This window comes from Anabrus simplex, chromosome 2 (genome assembly GCF_040414725.1).
Source record: "Anabrus simplex isolate iqAnaSimp1 chromosome 2, ASM4041472v1, whole genome shotgun sequence".
Classification (NCBI taxonomy): domain Eukaryota; kingdom Metazoa; phylum Arthropoda; class Insecta; order Orthoptera; family Tettigoniidae; genus Anabrus; species Anabrus simplex.
Window position 1 is genome coordinate 180,886,210 of NC_090266.1, and position 24,957 is coordinate 180,911,166.

The window sequence follows — 24,957 nt, forward strand, 5'->3', positions numbered from 1 at the left end:
GCAACCATCAGAATTCAATTATTAATGGCAAGGAAAATAATGTGGATTGGAGTTTATTATTGCTTTATTCTTACATACTGGTTGAGATTTAACACTCAGTTGAAATTGTAAACTGGGGCTACGTGTAAATAAATACAATGTTTCTGCAAACCTGAGAATGTTCCCCAGTAATTGTCACTGGCTGGTGATTTGGTTGAATCATTGCCCGATGCAGCACTGGAATCTTTGCTAGTATCCTCACTACACAAACTACTGTCGAATTCCGACTCGGAAAAGGTGGCATCACATTGCAAATCCTAAATGTCAACATCTCTTAATTCACCATTCAAACCCTTTTCAAGTTGTTCTTCTATCTCTCTATCGGTAATCATGGCTTACTCAACACAGAAACACATAACATGAATTAAATTTTTGTCACAAAACTGTAAATTACAAGGAACTCGTTGAAAGGCGCGTAAATCAACAGCTCACAACACAGAGCACAGTGTTCCACAACAACAAAGGTAAAAAGGCTGTCACCCCTGTAGGGTTGACATGTGCTTTCTCTGTTGCATAGTCAACCTGATAACCATATGTCACCCCAATGGGGGGGACACAAAAATAGTAACTTTGAACATGAATTATGTCTTTGATTATCATCAACGAATGAAATTACGAACATCCGTAGCCGACGACAACCTGAAAAATATATATCGCATTTCAGCAGTTTACCACGAAAAAAGCAAATCTACATGTCGACACTAAAGTGTTAATGTAAATGGTTCAATGTCAATACTAAACACTGTACACAATAATGAAGATTGGCGTATATTTACAGATTTTCTGAAAATTAGTATGAAGGTTATGCTACTTCAGAATGGTAAGGATGATGATAATGATGATGCTTGCTGTTTAAAGGGGCCCCTAGTGGTACGAGATGGACGCCGTGATATAATAATTAAATTTTTAAAATTTAAAATTAAAATTTAAAACTAACTAGAATTTAAAACAAATGAAGATGAATAATGATAGTGAATTTAAAATAATCAGTGGATCTAATTCGCAATGCCTTATTTTTGGTAAAATGAAAGATGATAGGTAATGGTAGAATGAGACGTTGCCTTAAAATTCAATAATACAGTATATCATGCAAATGACTAATTTAAAACACCATTAAAATAGACAAACACAAACTAAAACAGAGTCAAATTAATAAAACGTAGTGAACAAAAATACAAAGACTAATATGAAACACAACACTTATATATGATAAAACAAGCCACTATCCCTCATAAAACGGATGACGAGGTCTGCTGACTGCTCATCCTCTTGTAGGATGAGGGAGATGGTACAAAGAAGTTTTAGACTACGGCGTAGATCGACCAGGTCCACACACTCTGTAAGGATGTGTACCACGGTAAGATGATCGCTGCAAGAACACACCAGAGGGGTTCTCTTTTCAGTAAATAGGAGTGTGTTACTATACCGTGGCCGATCTGGAAATGACATAATACCACTGTTTCCCTCCGAGAAGCCCGAAGGAAATCCTCCTCCATACCTTCGTTGTACCTTTTATTGTTCTCAGCTTGTTTGGAAGTGGAGTGGCCTGCCACTTGCTGGAACCTTGTAAGACAACGGGGGCAATGCAACTGCCTCCTTGGCAGCCTTATATGCTAACTTGTTTCCATCTACACCCATGTGGCTTGGGAACCACATAAACGTGGTGCCGTCATTCGACCACTCGGCCAGCAGGTCCTCGATCCACTGCACCAGAGAGTGCCGAGGGAAACAGATATCAATAGACTGTATTGAGCTCAATGAGTTGGTACACAGCAGAGAGTGTCGGCACTCATCAGACAGTGCGTACCACAGAGCTTCACAGATAGTATAGAGCTCTGCCTTGTACACACTACAGAGGTGTGCAAATTATTATGGTAAAACACTTTGTTCTACTGTTTCTTCTCACTAGTAACTCTTAAGCACAATTTCTTGATTGACAAATTAGTCATGGCACATAATATGTATGCAGGGATACTATGCAGCAAATATATTACTAGTTATAACAATATTGGGTGCAAATGGTGGCAACACTGACTTGAACTGCAATTATTGACCTTCATCTGTTGAGCTTCCATGTTACAACGTGTTGCTTACATAAAGTTTGTGAAGGTATCTGATCTTTTATTGTTGAGTTTGAGTTGTGGTATGTATAATATGATGTTATTTGGTTATTGTTAGACTGTTTTGTTATAGTGTATGGTATTTCTTTTGCAGGAATTATATTTTGAACTTGGATTCTTTGAAGTAAACTAAATTTTTAGGTTATGGGGCGTAAGAAGGACCTCTCACCAAGCAAAATAGGTATTGCAAGGACCTTACTGCAAGAGGGGTGTTATACACAGCAGCAGATAGCTGAAAGACTCTGTATTTCTCAAGAGGCCGTGAGTAATATCAAGAAAAGTGATGACAGGGGTAGTGTATACCAGCAAAGTCGTGTTGGGAAATGTGGCAGAAAGCCAAAATTAACACCAAGATCCACAAGGAAACTCAAGAATCTTGCAATATCTAACCGTAAAGCTACTAGCAGGGATCTGTCTGTGAAGATGGAAGAGTATGGGGTACAGATATCTCCTTCAACAGTCACAAGACAACTTTGCCTTTCAGGTTTAAAGGCAAGGAGACCAAGAAGAAAAGCCAAGATCACCCCAACAATAGCAGCTAAGAGACTTCAGTGGGCAAATTCCTTAAAGGATTGGAGTGTTGAAGACTGGAAGAAGGTAGGAATATTATTTTATACAATTCTTGAGCAATTTCTGTAACTGTAGGGTTTTCAAACATGTCATTGCCTCTTTTTTACAATGAAGTGGAAAAAGTTATCCAGATTAACAGATCCAACACACAATTTATTACCATGTAGTCATGTGTAAATGTATGGCCTAAATACTTCATTTTTGCTTCAGGTGTGCTTCAGTGATGAATCTGTCTTCTGTGTCGCTGAAGAATCCGCCCAGTATGTCCGCAGGAGGAAAAACGAGTAATTCCATCAGGAGTGCGTCCACCAAACGGTGAAACACCCAACATCGGTAACGGTGTGGAGTTTATTTTCTTGGCATGGAACTGGAAGGTTGTACATTGTGGAGGGTACAATGAGGCATGAACAGTACCTAAAAGTGTTGGATCAAAGACTACTACCTCAAATGAAGGACTGGTATGGCTCAAATGAGTGCATTTTCATGCAAGACGGTGCACCATGCCATAAGGCAAAGAAAGTGATATCCTTTCTACAAGAAAATGGTGTTAAAATGCTTGACTGGCCTGGCAACAGTCCTGACATGAACCCATTGGAAAATCTGTGGGCTATAGTGAAAAAGAAAATTAAAAAGGAAACCATTACTACTAAAGCACATTTGGTCGAGACACTCACAAAAATATGGCATCAAGATGAAACTATCAAAGAACAGTGCAAGACATTGATAGAAAGCATGCCAGACAGAGTGAAAACATTCATAAAGGTCAAAGGCATGCATACCAAGTATTGAAATGAAATTGTGATTCACTTTGTAACTTTTATGTCACCTCAAAACTGAAATAAAATATTTTTCTGTCTTTACCATACTAATTTGCACACCTCTGTACAACACTACAGGTTTCCGGGAGAACAAAATGAAACCTATCATTGTCGACAACGAACGCACAGTCCACTTTCGCTTCCGCCCTCAAACCATCCGTGTAAACGACGACTGAACCTGAATACCAGCCAACAATTGACAGGAAGAGCCTCCGATAAATCGAAGGGTCCGTGTTTTCCTTTGGGCCAGTATGCAGATCTAGGATTATTTCAGGTCATCATATTATCCACGAGGGTACACCACGTGGTTGTCTGACAAGGCAGAGAACTGAAGGTACAGCAAACAATCTGTAACTGCTATCCAAGCGTATTCCACCGGCTGCGTAGCTTGAGGATAACCAGCGTACAGCCAATGGTTTCCATTGTGGAATACGCAAGGATAGCTTGGGTGAAATGGCAGTCGCAAATTTGCAGTATAGGACAGAACCATATGCTGGCGCCGTAGGTATAAAGGCAGCACACCAGATTCAGCGAGCAGACTAGGAAGGGGCTTGTACGAACAGCCCCCGTTGCCAACCCAACCCCGCTGCGGTGGGTGCTATTCAGTTTCGCAACGACGCTTTAAATTGCTGATCCATATGCTGCACTGCCGTACATGTGGGTCCCACGATAATTTGCTATCGATAAGGAGTGTCAACTACAGGAAGAGCGACATTTCCTAAATGTAGTTCAGGATGCGAGTGAAGAGTGCGCTTCCGGCAAAAGTGCACAACAGAGGTCATTGCAGTTGAAAACCGCAACCCGTGTTCTCAAGCAAACTGTTCCACTCTCCTAATAGCTTGCTCTAACTGTCACTCTGCGACTGCCATAATATGCGAGCTATAATGCAGAACACAATCGTCCACATTTACACTGAAGAAAATGGAAATTGCAACACCCAGAAGGAGTGCTACATTGCTGCAATTTAACATGCAGGACGAGTGTTCAGTTGTTTTTCGATGATTACACTTTCAGGTCCTTCTGACCGCAAGTTTGGACAACAATCAATCAATACAGGATGTGCCCACCACGAGCTGCAGTACATTGATGAATTCGTCGAGGCATGGAGTCAATAAGGCCCTGGATCGCTTCCTGAGGAATTGTGGCCCATGCTTGATGCACTGCACGGGTTAGTTCTTCCAGAGTTGTGGGTGGCTGAGGACGGTTGGCCAGTTGTCGACCCATCATGTCCCACACATGTTCAATAGGACTGAGGTCCGGGGATCTGGCGCGCCATTCTAAGGTTGTGATGTCGTGGAGAGCTTCTCTGGAGATGCGTGCAGTGTGAACCCGGGCATTGTCCTGCTGAAACATCCCATTAGCAATGTTCGCCATCATAGGGACAACCACTGGATTGAGTGCCCATTCAACGTACTGTCGAGCAGTCATAGTGCCCTCAACAAGCACTAATTGTGATTTCACATTAAAGCCAATAGCTCGCCAGACCATAACGCTTGGTGTTGGCCCTGTGTGCCTCTCGACAATAAGATCTGGGTGGCCCCTCTCCCCGGTACGTCGGCGCACACAATTCTGGCGATCACTGCGGGCAAGACAGAAGCGCGATTCATCACTAAAGACGACCCTATGCCATTCGTTGACCCACGTCGATCTTTCTCGACACCAGGCCAGCCTTACACGTCGCTGTTGTGGGATCAATGGAACACCTTCTGCAGGGACACGGGCTCGTAAGCCAGCTGCACGCAGGCAATTACCAATTGTTTGTTGTGTAACGTGGGGTGCCACAGCTGCTCGAATTTGCACTGCTGTTGCATGGGGTTCCATCCGGGCCATCCGAATGATGCAGCGATCCTCTCTCTCAGTTGACCGTCGCGCTGGGCCTTTGCCAGGTCTACGAGTGTGCGTACCTTCATTTAACCACTGCTGCCATACACGTACCGTAGATGCCTGTCGGCCAATAAGTGCAGCGACAGTCATTAGCGATTATCCAGCCTCACACAGCCCAATTATCCGAGCCATCTCAAACGGCAACAGTTGTTGATAGCGGACGCTTCCCTGTTGTCGAGGCATGCTTGACGGGGAACACTTCACTGCACAGACTGCAATTCAACTACGCTACACCAGAGTCCGTATACTGGAATTGATTCCTCCGTGACCAATCACGTGGGGAGATCTGTAGCAACAATCCAATGGGTCTGAAACTTTGATCGTTTACATACCTACATGGCATCGTTCCATATCTTGAAAATCAACACAAACGACCAATGCCTTCATGGTGTTGCAATTTCCATTTTCTTAAGTGTAGAGGTGGTATTACTACTGAACCAGCAGCAGCGACAATACCATTTATGGCAATCACGAACAGAGTGGCACTAAGAAACAATCGATGTGGAACTCCATTTTCAGAACATGGTATTGCGAATATGCCCTCCCTACTCGGACAACGAATAGACAGAGGGACAAAAAATTTGCAATAAATAACAGCAAGTTACCTTGGAATCTCCACTGATGCAGGACTGAAAGGACACCATATAGCCATGTGGTGTCACAGGCCTTTTCTAAGTCAAAGAAAACAGCCACCAAATGCTGTTTGCGGAGAAATGCATCCTCGATAGAACTCTCCAGGCGTGCCACGTGGTCAGTGGTGGAGCGAGAGGATCGAGAGCCACACTGGTAATACCAATATAAATGGTCCGTTATTGGACATTATAAAATTTCCAGCTAACTCATTCTTGGTTGCCAGCGTTTCGCCCTCGCGTGCTAGGGTAGGCTCATCAGTTGGTACCTAGCACACCTACCAATACGCTGGCCAGTGCATACCGTGGAGGCCACTGCGTAGGCTAACTGGAGCCACCGGCAGTGCCAGTGCACTAAGAGACTTTGTCTCATTACCAAAAATTGATGCCTGCTTGGCCATCAGATGACACAGATGTTGATTCCCACAGGGAATCTGAAATATTTGTCCTGAATGAGTAAATTTATAATACCAATATAAATGGTCCGTTATTGGACATTATAAATTTTCCAGCTAACTCATTCTTGGTTGCCAGCGTTTCGCCCTCGTGTGTTAGGGTGGGCTCATCAGTTGGTACCTAGCACACCTACCAATACGCTGGCCAGTGCATACCGTGGAGGCCACTGCGCAGGCTAACTGGAGCCACCGGCAGTGCCAGTGCACTAAGAGACTTTGTCTCATTACCAAAAATTGATGCCTGCTTGGCCATCAGATGATATAGATGTTGATTCCCACAGGGAATCTGAAATATTTGTCCTGAATGAGTATCATATTGCAGGTTGCAGTGTTTCAACTCTGTGAGAAACAGGTTACACAAGGCACAACATCACTCTCAAGGCCCAGATCTCAAACCTAGGCATCAAGGGGTGTGGTAAAGATTGGCACAACATTATGCTGAACAGTCTCTTCAGAATTAGCATGAAGTTCTTTTCACTGATGAGTGTTGCACAAGCCTTATTCCTGACGATCATTGGCAACGAGTTTGGAGGCAATCTGGTCAGGCTTCATGTCTCAGACACACTGGCAAGCACATTCAGCAAAGTTGTGGTTCCCTGAGGTTTACGGGTGGCATTATGTAGGGCAATCGTACAACATTCCTAGTCACGCAGGGCACCACCCTTCATGATCATGATATTACACGACTATAGTAGCTGAAGTGTACCCGAATTTGAACCCCATCGAATATACCTGGGATTTAAAGAAGCTGTTTATGGATGTCATGATCCATCAACCACTCTTTGAGATTTATGCCGAATCACCATTGTGGAGCGGCATACAGTATGTCAGAAGCGAAGCATTTAATTTCATCCAGAAACATCGCAGAAATAAGAGCAGATATCCAGAGTGACTTCAGTTCTGGCTCCTCAGATCTGTTTGACCCTGAGGAATGGGGAGAATGTACGAGTGAAGGTAAGTTTTGCAATATTTTTACAGTAAATAAGTTTATTTTATTTTAAGGTTAGTAAGAACAGCTATTCGTTTGCCAAAACGGACCATGCTTTTCGCGCGTTTATATTCGAGCATAGTGACTCTTTTGTTCTGAGAGCCAGTGTTACCATACTCGATTCATTGTATCCAAAGAATAAACAGATTCATTAGTTGTGTGAGTTCACGAATAGAGGTCGTAGTGGTACTATCTTTGGAGTTGGTTCACTTTGGCGTATGTTTCCAATAGTCGCTGTGATGATGTATTTGAGTTGGTCCGCTTTGGCAAACATTTCCAATGCAAAATTGTATCGCTTACAGATATTTTTCTATAACTTTTTCAGAGCCAAAAACCAATGAAGAACAATGTAGCGCAAAGAAGAAAAGGAACTTAACCAGCAGAAAAAGGGAAAATCGAACAGGAAATGGACGAAAGGAAGAAGAGAATGGAGCACCAACGTTCAGTCCCATTAAAAAGAATAAAGGGGACCCTGCAAAGTGGAAAAAAAAACATTAGGAAAGTCAACAGAATCAGAGGAAAGGCATACACAACTGTGAAAGGAAGACTAGTTCCTGAAAAAAAGCTTCATAGATTATGAGTGTAAATGTTTAAAGAAGTGTCATACTAAAGTGTCAAAAGACGATAGGAGAGCATTTTTTGGTCAGTTTTACAATTGTGATTCTTGGCTACACAAACAGCACTGATTATTGGCTCTATAAAATGCCACAGTGTCAGCCGCAGGCGAGTGAAAAATGTAGGCATTTCTTCAAGAAATCTCAAGTCGAAAATACTTCATACGTTCATCTACAGATGGGGATGCAAAGACATGTTTATGAAGACATTGCAAGTAAGCAGTGCTAAAATTCACAGGGCACTGCTGAAGGCTAAGACAGGTACAATAGAAGACCAACGAGGGATGCATGAACTACATAATAGAAGTACCTCCAGTACTGTAGACCTCATTAGAGAACACACTGAAAGCTTCCCTGCAGCTTATAGCCACTACATCAGGAATGATTCAAATAAAAAGTACTTGAATACTAATCTAAATTTAAGTTTAATGTACAGGCTATTTGTTGAGAAAGTTAACCCTTTGGCTTTCAAGGTAACGATCTATCGGTACCCACGGGTCCTGCAAAAACTGTCAGGGTAACGATCCGTCGTTACCCGCCTTTATTATAATTATTTCATTATTTACGCGCCAAATAGAAATTTTTTTTTTGCACGGAATAAGAAGAGTACAGTTTTATCTCACGTTATACTCCGCGTGAACTGCCGGCTAACCGTATTTATTGTTATTCTCGAGGCCTAAAACATGTGCTCACTGGAGTTCCGTGTCTTGTTTACATTGTGGTTGGCGGCAAACTTGCGTTCATTTCTATCCGTTTTCATTCATGATTATATAGTGAAATTAGGCTGTATCGTAGGCAATATATTTATTTTACTTGTTAGTTCATTACTGAAATAGTTTTCTTAGGTAATTAGGTGCATAGTGATAGTGAAGTGTAAGGTATAGTTCATTTAGGTTAGGCCTAGTTATTTATCGCACGTGACATGGCGAAGAGTGTTCATTTAGCAGACGATGATATCACTGAATATCTTGACAATTATTCAAGTAATGGTGATGTTTCTCTGTCCGAATCGGTAATATATTCATTGGTGAGTCTTTTATATTAGATTTAAGAAATATGTGTTTTATGCAAAAATGGCTGACATTTTTCAGTGTTACATCACTTTAAACATTTTAATCTATCCTTGGATGTAATGGACATAGAATCGTGATATTTACCATGATAGTAAACAATAATATAGCCTTCCTACTGACATGAATAACAAACTCGGATTGTGAATACTATTTCCTAGAATTACTTCCAAACTTTCAAAATCTGAAATTTATAACTTTGCTTCTATATTTATTATTTTTTAACATTAAACGCTTTTGGTTTAGGGAAATGACTTACATCCAGTGATACTAAGTGATGTATATTCTATAAGTTTTCCAACTTTCATGTTGATATCTTCATTGGTGTGCCTTCAATGCAATTTTAAAAGAAGTGTATGCATAGTGTGTGCTAAATATGGCTGTCAGTTTTCACACATCCATCAGCTGAGAGCTTGAAAGCGAAAGGGTTAAACAAGAAGGTTGTATTCAGAAGATGCCTTGTCAGTCACTGTATGAGAGAGTCTTCAGGCGTGACTTCAATATAAGCTTCCGTCCCCTTAAAAAGGACACATGCCACACGTGTGATTGTGTGAAAATTCAAATTCAGTCAGCTGAAGGCAGTAATCTTCCTAATGATGTGACACAGTTGAAGGCAAAGCTAGAACTTCCATCACCGTAAAGCAGAACGTGCAAGAGATGCTATAAAGAACGATGAATTGAAGAGCAAATGTGAAGATGGACTCAGTGTGATATCATTCGACATGCAGAAGGTAATGTCTTTACCTCGCTTAACCACGAACGAAGTCTACTACAAAAGACAGGTTTCTTGTTTCAATGTAGGAATCCATGATTTCTGCTCTAATAAAGACACTATGAATCTTTGGAATGAGAGTGCGGCATCCAGAGGTGTACACGAGATAGGATCTTGCATCTTAAAATTCCTGAAGATTCATGGAATTAAAGAAAAGCTAATAGCATGGTCAGACAGCTGTGGTGGTCAGAACAGAAATTTCAAGATGGCTTGTTTCTGGATGTTTGTGGTCCAATCTTCAGAGATAAGTATTGAAGAAGTTATCCACAAGTTTGCTGAACCAGAACATTCTTACCTAACTAACGACAGTGCATTTGGAGATAGAGAGAGAAAGTTTAAGTATCACCCAGAGGTCTATGCTCCATCACAGTGGCGTGACATAATTTCATATGCAAAAGTAAGGAAAAATGCTTTTGAAATATGTGTAATGGAAACAGAAGATTTTAAATGTACTGAAATTCTGCAGCAACATCTTGTTAACCGTAAAAAGAATGATTCAGGTGACGAAGTTGAATGGCTTAAGATCAAAGAAATGAGATTTACGAAAGGAAAGCCTGGCATAATGGATTATAAATACACTCACAACGAGGACTATGAATACTTTTCAGCGAACTTCAATAAAAGACTAAAGGGCAGACCAACAAACCTTGGTGAACTTGATCTTCCAATACTCCACCCAATACTCTGAGTAAAGACAAGCGTAAAGATGTGAAAAGTCTACTGAAATACGTCCCTCCAGTATATCATTCATTTTATGAAAGGATCACAAGTGCTAGTGTACAAAACATCACTACTTTTGAACACGACTGCTCTGACAATACCTGTGAGGAAATTGGAACTGAATCTGCATGAAGTATGCTTTTCAAGGGTATTCATATGCAATTTAATTTGAAAGGGTACTGGTAAATGGATTTTATTTTACCAGGGTATCAGTTGTTGTATTTTGTTAAATTTATTTGTTCATTCATCTTTGTTTGTAATGTCTAAATGTGAATAAAGAATAAATCAAAATACTTTGTATGCCAAAAGGGACCACATCCCAATCGTCTGGAAAAAGTAACGTAATTCAGAATGGAAATGTGCTGCATGGTTCCTGTAAGTATAAAATGAAAAGTATAAGTGTGTAAATTGTCGGTACAAAATATTAGAAACCAGAGTCAACAGCAGATTTTTCAATTTATCTATAACGTTGAGCCTCAATTTCTCAGAATGTTTCTTTTGGCACTTAGTTCGATTTGGCGTATGACCATCCAGCTGTGATGCAGTGTGCGTATAGGAAGCACACTTTGATGAGAACTCCAAAAGACTGTGCTGGGCATGAACATAAGAGTATGCTACATTGCCAGTATTATACAGTAAAACCTCGTTAATTCGAAGTCGTTGGGACTCAAAACTCGGACTTCGAATTACGTGATTTCGAATTAACCGCCAATTCGCAATTCAGAAGTACCAACCCTTGCCGCGTTACAAAATATTCTAAGGCCCGTTACTGCATGCATTTAACCTTGATTCACAGTTTATACCTTTCAAATGCCATGAAAAAAGAACTATTTCCAAAATGTATCCAAGAAGGTGCATTTACAGTATTCAAATAATACACTCGGATATCTCACTGGTAAACATAACCTCACGCAATGAAAAAAAAAAAAAAAATGAAAAAAAAAAAGCACGATTCAAAGACGAGGAGAAATCTATGCTCGCTCCCATGTGCAAGTGCTTTATTAATTGGATTACTATACTGTATGCAATTTAGATGCCTTGTATTTACACAGAAAGTACCCGATGCCCTTAAAATCGAACTTTCCTATGACTCTATCCCTGTACGATTTCCCGCTATGGCACTTCTCTCGTACCGGTACTTCAGAAATGTAAACACTTGCCGCGTCACGAAGTATTCTAAGACCCATTAATACATGCAATCACCTCGATTCACAGTTTAAACCTTTCAAATGCTATGGAAAAAACTATTTCCGAAACAAGGTGCATTTACAATGTTCAAATAATGCACTTGGATAAATCACTGACAAACATAACCTCACGCAACGAAAGAAAAAAAATCGCACAATTCAAAGACGAGGATAAATTATGCCGGTTCCCCTGTGCAAATGCATTATTTTTTGGATTTCTTTACTGTTTGCATTTTTATTATAGATGCTTTGTACTGGCATGGAAAGTGCCGGACGCTCTTAAAACATCTTGTCTTATCGAAGTTTCCTATGACGAAGGAATAAAGTATCTCGCTTCCATGTGCATGGCAACGCACTATGACACCCATCCCTCACACTGTACTATTTCCAGGCTGGCAATTTCTCCTTTAAAACAATAAGACCGTTTGGGCTCGCATTAAAATAAAGCAATGCAGTTTCACCGGCAATGTCAATATTGTTCGGTGCCTACGAATTTATTATATTTGCCACGTTTTTTCGTCCGCTGTCGGCATCGCCAGTGTTCGCGGATTCTGTTTTCCCGCACACTGCATGTTGCGTGATATTACGGCGTTCCTTAAAAGGTTGAACAAACAAGAATTCCGATTTCATTCAACTTAGCAATCATGAAGCGCACTGTTGACCCGCCGAAGTGAGGGTAAGTGCGGAAAGCTACCCCTCCACGTTCCGGAACGCGCGTTCTATTATGACGCGGAGCAGATAAATTTCGAGTTGAAATTACTCTGTAACATACTATTGTTTTAAAATGTAAAGGCAGTTTCGAATTAAAAGTCTGAATTTCGGTAATGGGGCCGACATTGTACTTCGAATTACGAATTATCCGTATTTTGAATTAAACAATTGAAATAACATGCAAAACTGTATCTCATGTTTCCGGGAACGAGAGCTTCTTCGCATTAGGCGGGATTTTGAATTAACCGATTTCGAATTATCGAGGTTCTACTGTAGTGCAATTTACGTTAAAAAATGTAATCAACATTTGATCAGTTGATGCAACCCAACAGGACAACATTGAGATAACTCCTAGAACGGGAGAAATGTACAGTTAGATCCATATACAAACTAACCAGGAAGTCATTTACATTTCATCCACTGAAGAATTACGGATCTGCGATGAAGTATATAATCAGAGATTTCAAACACCACAGCACACCATGTGGATATGCAGACACCAACGTAGATGGACTGGGAGTTGAAGAACGGGCTGAAGGAAGCAACCTGACTTCAGTCCATGTTGTGAAACTTCCACACTCATTCAATAGCAGGGCATGGTGACAAGGTTACAATCCTGGCCTGTGCTTCACAAGCTCCACCAGAGAGGATTGATGCATTAAATCCACAGAAAATCTTGTTCCCAAATCACAGAATCGACCAATCGGCCTTTGAAATTATTTAACTTAGAAAACAACTTATATTCCTTTTAGGAGGACATTATACTTCCAAAAATCAAACTACAAAGATTATACCAGATATCTTGATGCAGCCTTAGAAGACCTGGATGCATCACCTAAAAAAGGAAGAAAACAAAAATCGTCAATGTGCAGGCCATGAAGGCCCTTGGAGGACTAAAGACTCCCACTACTTATAATCTCGGCACTTGGCGAGGTAGGGAGTTTAGTACTACACAGAGCCACCTTTGGCCCCAAGAATTATACTGACACTAGGGTTTGGTGTAGGCCATGTGAACCTCAGGGACATGTACATCTCTGGGAGTAGAAATCACATTTCTTAAATGTTTTGACTTCTTGATGGGGAATCAAACTCATATCCTTCCAAATGAACTCAGTACACCTTTGCCGTCTCTGTCAGGCAGTTCTTAACACTGCAAAATTAAGATAAATATGTTCAGCTACTTAAACATATCTCCTGCAAACACACCCCAAGGGCTGTAGACAAGAGTACTCATCTGAAAGACGCATGATATTAAAACAGTAATGGGCCTATATAGCAAATTATACAATGAAAACACTTTTAGTAATAAGATTATAGAATGTGGAGAAATTTTACTACAATCTACAAGTGAAATGACATGAAAGAAATGGACTGAAACTCTTGAGAAATTGTAAATACATTACCCATAGTAGCAAAATTGCACGAAACTTAATAAAGAAGCTAAACGGTGAATCAAAGCCAATCAGGCATCACAGAATAGTAATTGAAAATCAAATCACACAATCAGCTTCTCTTAAATGGAAAGACAAATGAAAAACTCTTCAAGCCTAAAATATTTCATCAAATACAGACAGAAATAGATATCATTGCTGTCCCATTTTTCTTAAGAGAACTTAACAACAGTCTTTAAAAAACGTCAAAAATGTTAAAGCAGCTGGTCTAGATGACATACGCACAGAACTGAACAAACACTTTGGAAATGTAGTATAACGGTTTTAAGATTATTTTACAACTTTTGAACAACAGAAACATCTCTTAAATTGTGGAGAAAATTGAAAGTTACTGACCTTCTAAAACTAGGGATAAAAACATATATTCCCATCAACTACCAGCCTTTATTCCTCCAATGCCATCTTTTTAAACTCTATGAGAGAATGATACTTGAAAGAATCCAGCCCCTTGTTGAATCTCAGATCAAACAACAAAAAGCTGGTTTTAGGCCAGGCAAATAATATATAAGGCAGGTCCTCACAGAGCACACTGAGGAACACTTCCAGAGGAACAAGTCACTGGTGTCACTCTGAAAGATCTGTCAGCTGCCTATAGCACAATAAACATAAAATTCTGCTGGCCGAGTTGTATAATACTTTCTCAGACTACCACCAAGTACAAATTGTTCATAATTAATGATTTTTATTTCCGTGTTGATGATTTTCTAGTTTAGCTGGAATATTACCAGGATGTCTCACCAATCAACACAATAAACCTACTACTGTATATCATAGAATTATAATTAATTCATTAATTAATAAAGAAGTGAACATACCATTAAAAAAAGGCATAAAGATCAAATCCTTTATTGTGTTTATTGGTGGAACATCCCGGTAATAAAATAAAAACTCATTCAATATTTTAGAACAGAATATTTGATGTCTCCTAATAATAATAATGTCCACCATAAGTCCAACCCCTCATCCACGTCGTGGGGGACGGGCAACGGTACGAAGTAGGGGATAGCCTGTAAGGGTGAGGTACAGCTGGGACCTTGTGTGCCCCAGGACCGCTACAGTAGCTGTGATGGCCTTACAGGAACTCTGAAAAGTAACGGCTAACGGGGCTCTGGTGAAGTCCTTAACGGCAACCGAGGCGGAGAAGGAAACCTTTGGTATGGCAAAGTTGGCGGAGAAGGCAACCCTTCCTCTTGGGGTAAAATAAAGAGGAAAGCCACTGCCTTGTGGTGAAGAGGGATCTTCAAAGGCTAAGGGAGACTATCCCAACAGAAAACAGCAGGCTTGGAGGCGTAGGTGGCAGCCCCACCACCAAGCTCGGGTAATGTGGGCCAATAACTCGCACAACCTTAAATTACCTTATTACAGAAACATCAACAATGAGAAACTGAACTGATCCAAAGATGACGACATTTGGCTTGAAAAGGCTAACGAAAATTGGGCTATGGAATGTGAGGACTCTGTGGGAAAGTGAAAGGCTACGACAAGCAGTGGCATGTATGAGGAGTTATGGCCTGAACATCCTAGGTTTGAGTGAGGTAAGATGGAGTGAGTTTGGGGAATTGGCAACCCACGATGGAGCTACATTTGTATACTCTGGAAGACCCGAGGGCGATGGAGCGAGTTATGGAGGTGTGTGTATATAAATGGATAAGGAGGCCAAGAGGAGCCTTATGGCATGGTACCCAGTTGCAGAAAGGATTATAGTGGCACGTTTTAAGACCAATATTAGAAACATTGTGTTGACAGTACGCTACGCACCTACGGAGTCGGCGGAGGAGGAAGACAAACAGGCGTTCTATGGCCATCTTAATAGAACGGTTAAGAAACAGAAAAGGAAGGATATCATCCTAGTTGGAGGAGATTCGAATGCAAAAGTGGGACAGTACAACGAAGGACTTGAACATATTATGGGAAGGCATGGTTTAGGGGAACGAAATGAGAATGGACAGCTGTTTGTGGACTTCTGTGCAAGCCACGATTTGGTTATTGGTGGTACTATATTTCCACATAAAGACTGCCATAAGGTGACATGGGTATCACCGGATCATAGGACAGAAAACCAGATAGATCATGTGGCTATTGGAATAAGGTGGAAGAGTTCATTGTTGGATGTGAGGAACACGAGAGGTGCGGACATTGGTAGTGATCACCATCTTGTTGTGGCTACCTTTAGAATGAAGATCCAGGCATAAAAGAGAAGGATAGAGGAGATAAGCAAGCGATATGATGTTGGAAAGCTAAGGGATGACAGAAATGTGAAAGCAGCCTTCAGGGTAGAACTAAAGAATCAATTCAAAGCACTCACTGAGGTGGAGGATGAAACTATTGAGGAAAAATGGGCGAAGACTAGATCTGTATTTACTGAAGTAAGTGAAAATATCCTGGGTTTTAAGGACAGGAGGAAAAAAGACTGGATGACTGACCAGACATGGGAAATTATCAGACAAAGGAAAGAGATAAAGAAGTAATGAATGCATGTAAGACACGAGCAAGGAAGGCAGAATTGCAATCCAGATATGCTGCGAAGGATAAGGAAGTAAAGAGAAGTGTGAGGAGAGATCAAAGGAAATGGACAGATGACCTATCTCAACAAGCAGAGGAGGCAGCCAGAAAGGGAAATCTTAGAGAACTCTATACCATCACCAGAGTTCTGGCAAGGAAACAGATGCAGAAAAACCGTCCAGTCAGAAACAAAGATGGTGTCCTCCTAACAAACTCCAAGGATCAACTGAAGCGATGGCAGGAACATTTCTCTGCGGTGTTAAACCACTACTTGGAGAAGCAAGTAGATGCAGAAGAAGAGGAAGAAACCCAGCCTAACCCAAGGATTAAAGTCTGCATTCCAACAGTGGAGGAAATCAAACGGGCATTGAGAGAGTTGCATATTGGTAAGGCAGCAGGTGTTGACAATATTCCAGCAGAAGTCATGAAGGTTGATATGGATACCACTGCCAATATGTTGCAGCCGCTATCTGAGAATATATGGGTTAATGGAGAAATGCCCACAGATTGGAAATGTGGGTTGCTGGTGAAGTTGCCACAGAAGGGCGATACGTCAAACTGTAACAACTGGAGGGGCATTATGCTTCTTTCAATCCCTAGCAAAGTCTTCCCCAGGGTTCTGTTGAACAGAATTAAGGAGTATATCAACTTGAGGCTCCGACAGGAACAGGCAGGCTTTTGATCGAATCGCTCGTGTGTAGACCAAAAAACACCTTGAGGATAATTCTGGAGCAGTGTGCTGAGTGGTCATCTCGCCTCTATGCAGTGTTCATCGATTTTGAAAAAGCTTTTGATTCGATCAACAGAGAAGCTATGTTGAAGGAAGTGAAGCAGTATGGAGTGCCATCACAAATTACCAACCTCATTCAGGAAACATACCGTGATTATACACGCAGAGTCATACATGAGGGCCGTGTATCAGTCTATATCTGTACGTTCAGGAGTACGTCAAGGTTGTATCCTCTCGCCAACCATGTTCCTGGTGGTGATTGATGCGGTAATGCGGAATGTAACGTGAAATGTGAAACGTGATATCCAGTGGGGATTGGCTAATAGGTTAGAAGACCTAGACTTCGCTGATGATGTGTGTCTCCTGTCTGAGGCACATGGTGAAATGCAATCAAAGATTGAAGACTTGGTAAAAGAAGGAAAAAAGGTGGGACTATCGATCAATTCAAAGAAGAACAAGACCCTAAGGATGAACACCAACAGACTAGACCCATTTGTCTTCAGTGATGAACCTATAGAGGATGTGGATAGTTTCACCTACTTGGGCAGTGTAGTTACCAAAGATGGAGGAGCAGTACAGGATGTTTCTCAACGTATACAAAAAGCAAATGGTGCCTTTGTTCGGCTCTATCCGGTAAGGAAGAATAACAAAATATCTACCAGGACCAAACTTCGCAATGTCAAGGCTGTTCTACTATATGGGTCCGAGACCTGGAAAATGACAAAAGTGATTACCTCCAAGTTGCAGACCTTTGTCAACCGCTGTTTAAGGAAGATCCTAAACATCTACTGGCCGGAAGTAATCTCCAATCATGAACTATGGAGAAGGACGGGTGAAACCGAGATGGCCATACAGATAAAGGGGCGGAAATGGAAATGGATAGGGCATACGTTGAGGAAAGAGAATGAAGCCATTGAGAGAGAGGCAAAGGATTGGAACCCGCAGGGTAAAAGGAGGAGAGGAAGGCCCAAACAAACGTGGCGAAGATCTGTACACATGGAGGCAATGGAAGAAGGCAAGACCTGGAGAGAGGTAAAGAGGTTGGCTGGCAACAGGATCAGATGGAGATGCTTTGTTGATGCCGTATGTTCCACAAGGAACAACAGGAATTAAGTCAAGTAAGTCAAATAATAATAATAATAATAATAATAATAATAATAATAATAATAATAATAATAATAATAATAATGTACCAGGAACGCTGGTCCAGCATTAGAGTCCAAACTTAAAATACGCGCCGCACGCCAACAGAGCAGCTGGCAACAGCAAGCACGTTGCGAGTGACATAGGGCGAGTGAAGTAGGAGCCAGCCCCGGCTCGCCAAGGCTAAGTTGAATCATCCATAGAACCTTCCAAACTTTCTATCATAAATAACTCGTAGAGGAATTACAATACGAATATAATAATAACAACAACACTGTATACATCGTTTTAATACCTCCAATACCACCAAGTTTCGTTAAAATACACCTCGGATTAAGGAAGATATTGAAAGAAATGAAACAGCTGCAATCTTCGTGACTTTGGTATAAAAGAGGAGCGAGAATTCAACACGACACAGTCTTATAACACAGTCTAACCAGAACGGTTGGCTGACGAGTTTGTGCCGCGATGTGACAGTACGGAATCGGAATCTACAGCCAACTATATGAAATTACGGTGAGAAGTGATTGAAACATTTCAATAGTCTTGCGAACTTAGAATCTCAAACAGAGCATTAGGATTTGTATTTTCTCCGGTGGTAAATATCTCAAAGTGATTGAAATATTTCTGCTGATAGCGAACTTAGAATATTGAACAATGCCTTAGGACTTGTATTTTTCAAGTGAAATCTGAATGTTAGGAAAACATCAAAACTTCACGTGTGAATTAACTTGTAATTTCATGGAATCTTTAGATGAACCCATGACCAGTAGTGAACGGAACTTATTTTCACTATCAAAGTATTCTAAAGCTAAAGCCTTACCAGTGTTATTATTCAAGTTTGAACATAAACATAACAGTTCATGTGAACGGAACTAATTTCACATGTAAAGTATTACACTTTTTCTACGAAAGCGAAGTAATTGCCATTCATAGTGCCATCACAGTGTTAAATAAATTTTATAAATACATGCAAAGCAATCATCACGTACGTTAAAAAGAATGCGGGTTCGATTCTACTGATATTCGGCCGCATGAATGTTAATTTCTACACAGTATAAAGCATTTTCTTTATGCAAACAACCGTACTCTTGCTGTACAAGATCAAACATTTGCAAAAGTCTAAGAGAAACTCTCAAAAGCCCTGTCTGTCAAATGAACATACCATTTTTAAAAATGCATTAAGACCAAATTGTTCAAAAACTGAAGAGTGAGCATTCCAACTGCATCCAAAACTGGCACAACAAAATCTAAACATGTCCCAGGCAGATCAATTTTTTTTTTTTTTGCTAGTTGCTTTACGTCCCACCGACACCGATAGGTCTTATGGCAACGATGGGACAGGGAAGGGCTAGGAGTGGGAAGGAAGTGGCCGTGGCCTTAATTAAGGTACAGCCCCATCATTTGCCTGGTGTGAAAATGGGAAACCACGGAAAACCATTTTCAGGGCTGCTGACTGTGGGGTTCGAACCCACTATCTCCCGAATACTGGATACTGGCCGCACTTAAGCAACTGCAGCTATCGAGCTCGGTGATCAAAATTTTAAGCAAACAGATTCACGCAAGAACCATTGAGGATATACAGCCAAGAAAGTTGCAGAATGGAGCACATCCTGAAGAAATGAACATGCAGTAAATGGGATGTACACCCCACTGTTCTGATAGCTTTTAAAACTATGAATTCAAGAGGACAAATGTGCGCAAATATTCATTTATAGGATGGGGCGTAAGGGATTGGAATAAATTATCAAGGCAAATGTTTGATAAATTTCCAAGTTCTTTAAAAAACGTTTAAGAAAAAGATGGCTAAACAACTGATAGGGAATCTGCCACTTATGTGACTGCCCTAAATGCAGATCATTGATGACTGACTGACAAATAACAAGGAGAAGCTTGTGTTTCTCAACAGCAGAATATGCTTTTTGAATCTGGAACAGATCCACTCACACAAAGAAACTTGATGACACCCTAAATGAAATGTGCTGCATAATTACCAGCTGCATGAAAGCTACACATCTTTACAAGCTCTAGAGTGCTGCACGTATATCTATCCACCAAGCATCCAAAGATCAGCCCATGAATACATACACTGAAAAATTCAAGTAGACCTTCAATTAAAGGCGTGTTATATTTAGCGCAGAAGATATCTTCAGCAGACCTAGAAGGCTGAAATCGAAAAGAGAATTAAGTATAGACACTCCATCTGGTATCCACTTCTGCACTTGTACAGCTGGACTGGAAGACGTGGAGAATACCCAACCGGCTGAAAACAGGAGTAGCACCAGTGAAAACCAACCTGGCAAGATGGGGGTTTTAAAGACAAAGATGACATTGTATGTGAATGTGGCCAAGTTCAAGACATGAACCACATTTTAACTGCCTTGCCACTCCATTCCAGTGCACCCTTGAAGATTTATGGATGGGAAACAACTCAGTAGTTGAGATAGCCCAACACTGGGCTGAGAGAGACTAAAAGAAATGTCTCAACAATAACTAAAGTTACCATTTTGTTTTTATTGCTGGTTGTATCTGGCAAGGTAACTGTTCATACTGTCATATCGAAATCAACAATAAAATTTGGTAGAAAGGATGAGGGGTCCATAAGAAAGCAATGTACAAAAATTCAGCTGCTATTTCGATTTGTAAGGTCCTGAAATCGATACGGAAATGTGTAATAGAATTGCATGCGTTAGCATATAGCTCGATGTGGACAGCCCTGGTGACCAGCTGAAGCGACCAAATTACCTTGAGCTTTCTGCGCTAGCCAGTTAACACATATCTTCAGCAGACCTAGAAGGTTGAAATCAAAAAGAGAATTAAGTACAGATGGTCCATCTGGTATCCACTTCTGCAGGCATCGAGCTGGAATATAAAATACTAATCAGAGTGGTTTCGTGCGTGAAATGAAAGCGAAAAGGACTATCGTTTGTTGGTGAGAAACATAAAGAAACAGTTGCTCAATCTGTTAGTGCACTCGCCCATTCGTACACAATTATGACTACAATCAGTATGGGCGATACTCTTTTCCCGAAATTATTCATTGTACTACAGGAGGCAACTAGAACATTCTGTCTGAGAGTTTCCGAAGAAATGTTTCATGCCAGAAATATAATTGTAACAGGGAAAATGGGGAAAAGGGAATTAAAGTGTTGGTTTAAAGAATACTTCTTCCCATTTAGTGTTTGCTACTGCTAGATTCCTCGACTACTTATAGTGATAAGAGCTGCCTTGAAGACATACCTCCAGGCAACAGTATAGAAATTCTCCAGATTCCTCCCGGCACTACAGGGAAAATACAGCCCTTGGACAAGTTTTTCTTCTGGTAGTGGAAGGCTTTGTATCGCTGCTCAACAGACATTGTGCCGACTTGTGAAGATTTTCAGTTTGACGTTCATCAGAGAAACAGCATACTGAAAATGCAGTCTTTCATTCATTTTCAATTTTCTTCCCCACGGTTCAACGACACGATTAAATATTCAAGGTTCACAACCAATTATACAATGGAGAGACCTCCCGAGTTCAAAGTGCCTGTGAAATATTGCCTTCAAACAAGTAAAGAAAACTGAAGAACAATGTGGCCTCAAAGTGCATATTTGTTGTGCATGGTGCCAAAAATATTTGTGTTTTTATCATGCGATTAACGCACCTCATTTATGTTTCACATTCGCTCCGTAACAATGAAATGACCTTTGTGTGTAGCAGCCTGCCAGTTCGTTCTCTCTCTATCTAGCACAACTGCAACTCCACTTCGCTGTGCGCCGCGCGAGCCAGCAAGAAGCAAGGGTTGTCCAGTAAGCTGTGTTGTCACACGGATTTTGTATCAAGATTTCGAATCCTTCCAGTTTGAAATGGCAGCTACATTTTTGTACATCGCTATTTTATGGGCCTCCTCATGGTCTCTGGAAAATTTCATTGTCGATTTCGATATGACAGTATGGACAATTCCCTTGTGGGTATGACCAGTCTGATGCAACTATACATGCCATGCTATTCCAAGCTAACCTTTTCACCACTACATAATTAATGTGGGCTACATCCACTCTATAATTCATGTCTTCATTTCCCCTCTCCAATTCTTGCCTCCCTATACTTTGCATACAATTCTTTTTTTTGTTTTCCACCTATTCAATAAATAATTGTTTTTTGTCACTAGAAAATCATTTTACTACAATACTACATTAACAGGGACATGTTTCGCTCGACTTCCGAGCATCCTCAGCCTTTGTAACTTTTCTCAAGGTTAAGACATTATTAACTCTAACTTTACTTATAACGAATTTGTACTTAATTATAATCTTAATATTAATTAGTAAAATACATTAACAGAAAGACATTTGTGAACACAATGAACAGATTAACATTTAAAATAACAGTGTTAAGACTGGAAAAGACATTACTTCTAAGAGAAGTCCAAAACATGGTAATTCCAACAACAATGAAAAGATTTGGCTAAAATTCTCATAAATTTCTTTGTTTTTACTAACTCAATTGTTAATGAGCTATTGTATTGTGTTGCTCAAAATTTGAGCCATAAAGCCTGTTAAAAATCTTAATGTTCTACATCTCGTATTAATTTGATGCTTGCTGCAATAATCTATTGGTTGTGAACGGCTAGGTACATCTTGTTGGTTGTTTCCCCAAACTAGCACAATATAATAGCTCATTAACAATTGAGTGAAACGAAGAAATTTATGAGAATTTTAGCCAAATCTTTTCATTGTTGTTGGGAATTACCATGTTTTGGACATCAGTGTTTAGAGAATTAATGTCTATTCCAATTTTTACACTGTTATTTTAAATGTTAATCTGTTCATTGTGTTCACAAATGTCCTCCTGTTAATGTATTTTACTAATAAATATTAAGTACAAATTAGTTATAAGTAAAGTTAATAATGTTATGTCTTAAACTTGAGAAAAGTTATAAAGGCTGAGGATGCTTGGAAGTCGAGCGAAACATGTCCCTGTTAATGTACTATTGTAGTAAAATGATTTTCTAGTGACAAAAAACAATTATTTATTGAATAGGTGGAAAACAAAAATAAAAATTGTATGCAAACTATAGCAAGTTTCAATATGGGTATAAGCATGAGAATAGTTACATGCTACCTATACTTCCCATCAAAACAAACTGAAAATTTTCTGGGCGTCTCAAGATGTGTATAATTCATCTACTTCATCTTCTAGTCAAATTTAGCTAAAGCCTTTCCTCTCACCCACTCATCTCGCCTCAAATATTCTTAAAAAATATCATATTTCAAAGTCTCCAGTCTTTTCTGCACAAATTATTACCCACGTTTTAAGCCCATACAATGCCATGGGATAACCAAACATTCTAAATGTCTTCCTACTACATACTATTACACTTCAAATTCTTTCTTTCAGTTTTGTTGAACTGGAAGATTACCCAATACTTAATTTAGTGCTGTAATTGTCACCTATGTCATACATTATTCCACATACATATGCCTTAAAACTAATAATAAATCCCATACTTGGACAAAACATTTATAGTTTTCCCTAAGATTTTCAGATCACTGGCAAACCGATGTAGCAGCTGAAATAGAACATTCTGTACTTTCTCTTAACATACATACATACATACATACATACATACATACATACATACATACATACATACATATACATACATCCACATACATCTTTATAAGCTCTTATGCCTTTCAGGATTCAGTCTGCAAGCCTCCAAATTAATGAAGCACCACCACAATCCTCTATTGTATATGCAAGCTCCACGGCCTCATTTACTTCCATACCTTTTATCTTTAAATCATTAAACACAGACTCTAATCATTATTTTTTTTGCTTTACGTTGCACCAAAACAGATAGGTCTTATGGCGACGATGGGACAGGAAAGGGCTAGGACTGGGAAGGAAGCGGCCATGGCCTTCATTAAGGTGCAGCCCCAGCACTTGCCTGGTGTGAAAATGGGAAACCACGGAAAACATTCTTCAGAGCTGCCGACAGTGGGGTTCGAACCCACTATTTAACGAATACTGGCCGCACTTAAGCGACTACAGCTATCGAGCTCGGAACTCTAATCATTATCACCTTAGTCTCCCCTACTTCTCTTAACCTCCAAGGCCAAGTCCATTATTCTCCTTGATAGCTTACTCTACTCCATTCATTTCGCACAACACCATCATCTAAGCCCATACACACAGCTTCATCCATGAAGTACATTCTTAACTTAGCCTTTATCTCCTTATTCTGAGTAACGCACTGGCATTGTTCACCCTAGCAATCATTCTTGTTACCTTCATATCTGTTACTTGCAATTTACAAATAAGATATCCTGGGTCCACCCGGTTTTCATTCCTGAACATTCCGTCAGAAAACAGATTGATGTTAAGAAAATTTCATCAGAGTACTCACTTCTTTCTCACAAAATACTGGTGGTCACAACGATACAAAGACCTGCCAGTCTGGCATTGAGGTGATCATGAACAGCTTGATGTACATTTCGTGATGCCTCATCCCACGACAAAATGAAGCCCTTACTATCTTCTTGTAATTGTGGCACTAACCACTCTGT

General features: G+C 40.2%; 1 protein-coding gene across 1 annotated transcript in view; it reads right to left on the bottom strand.

The window, feature by feature from the left end:
- The window catches only part of DUBAI (Deubiquitinating apoptotic inhibitor), a 378,846-nt gene that overhangs the window by 248,376 nt on the left and 105,513 nt on the right, over nucleotides 1–24,957 (bottom strand). The window lies entirely within an intron of this gene.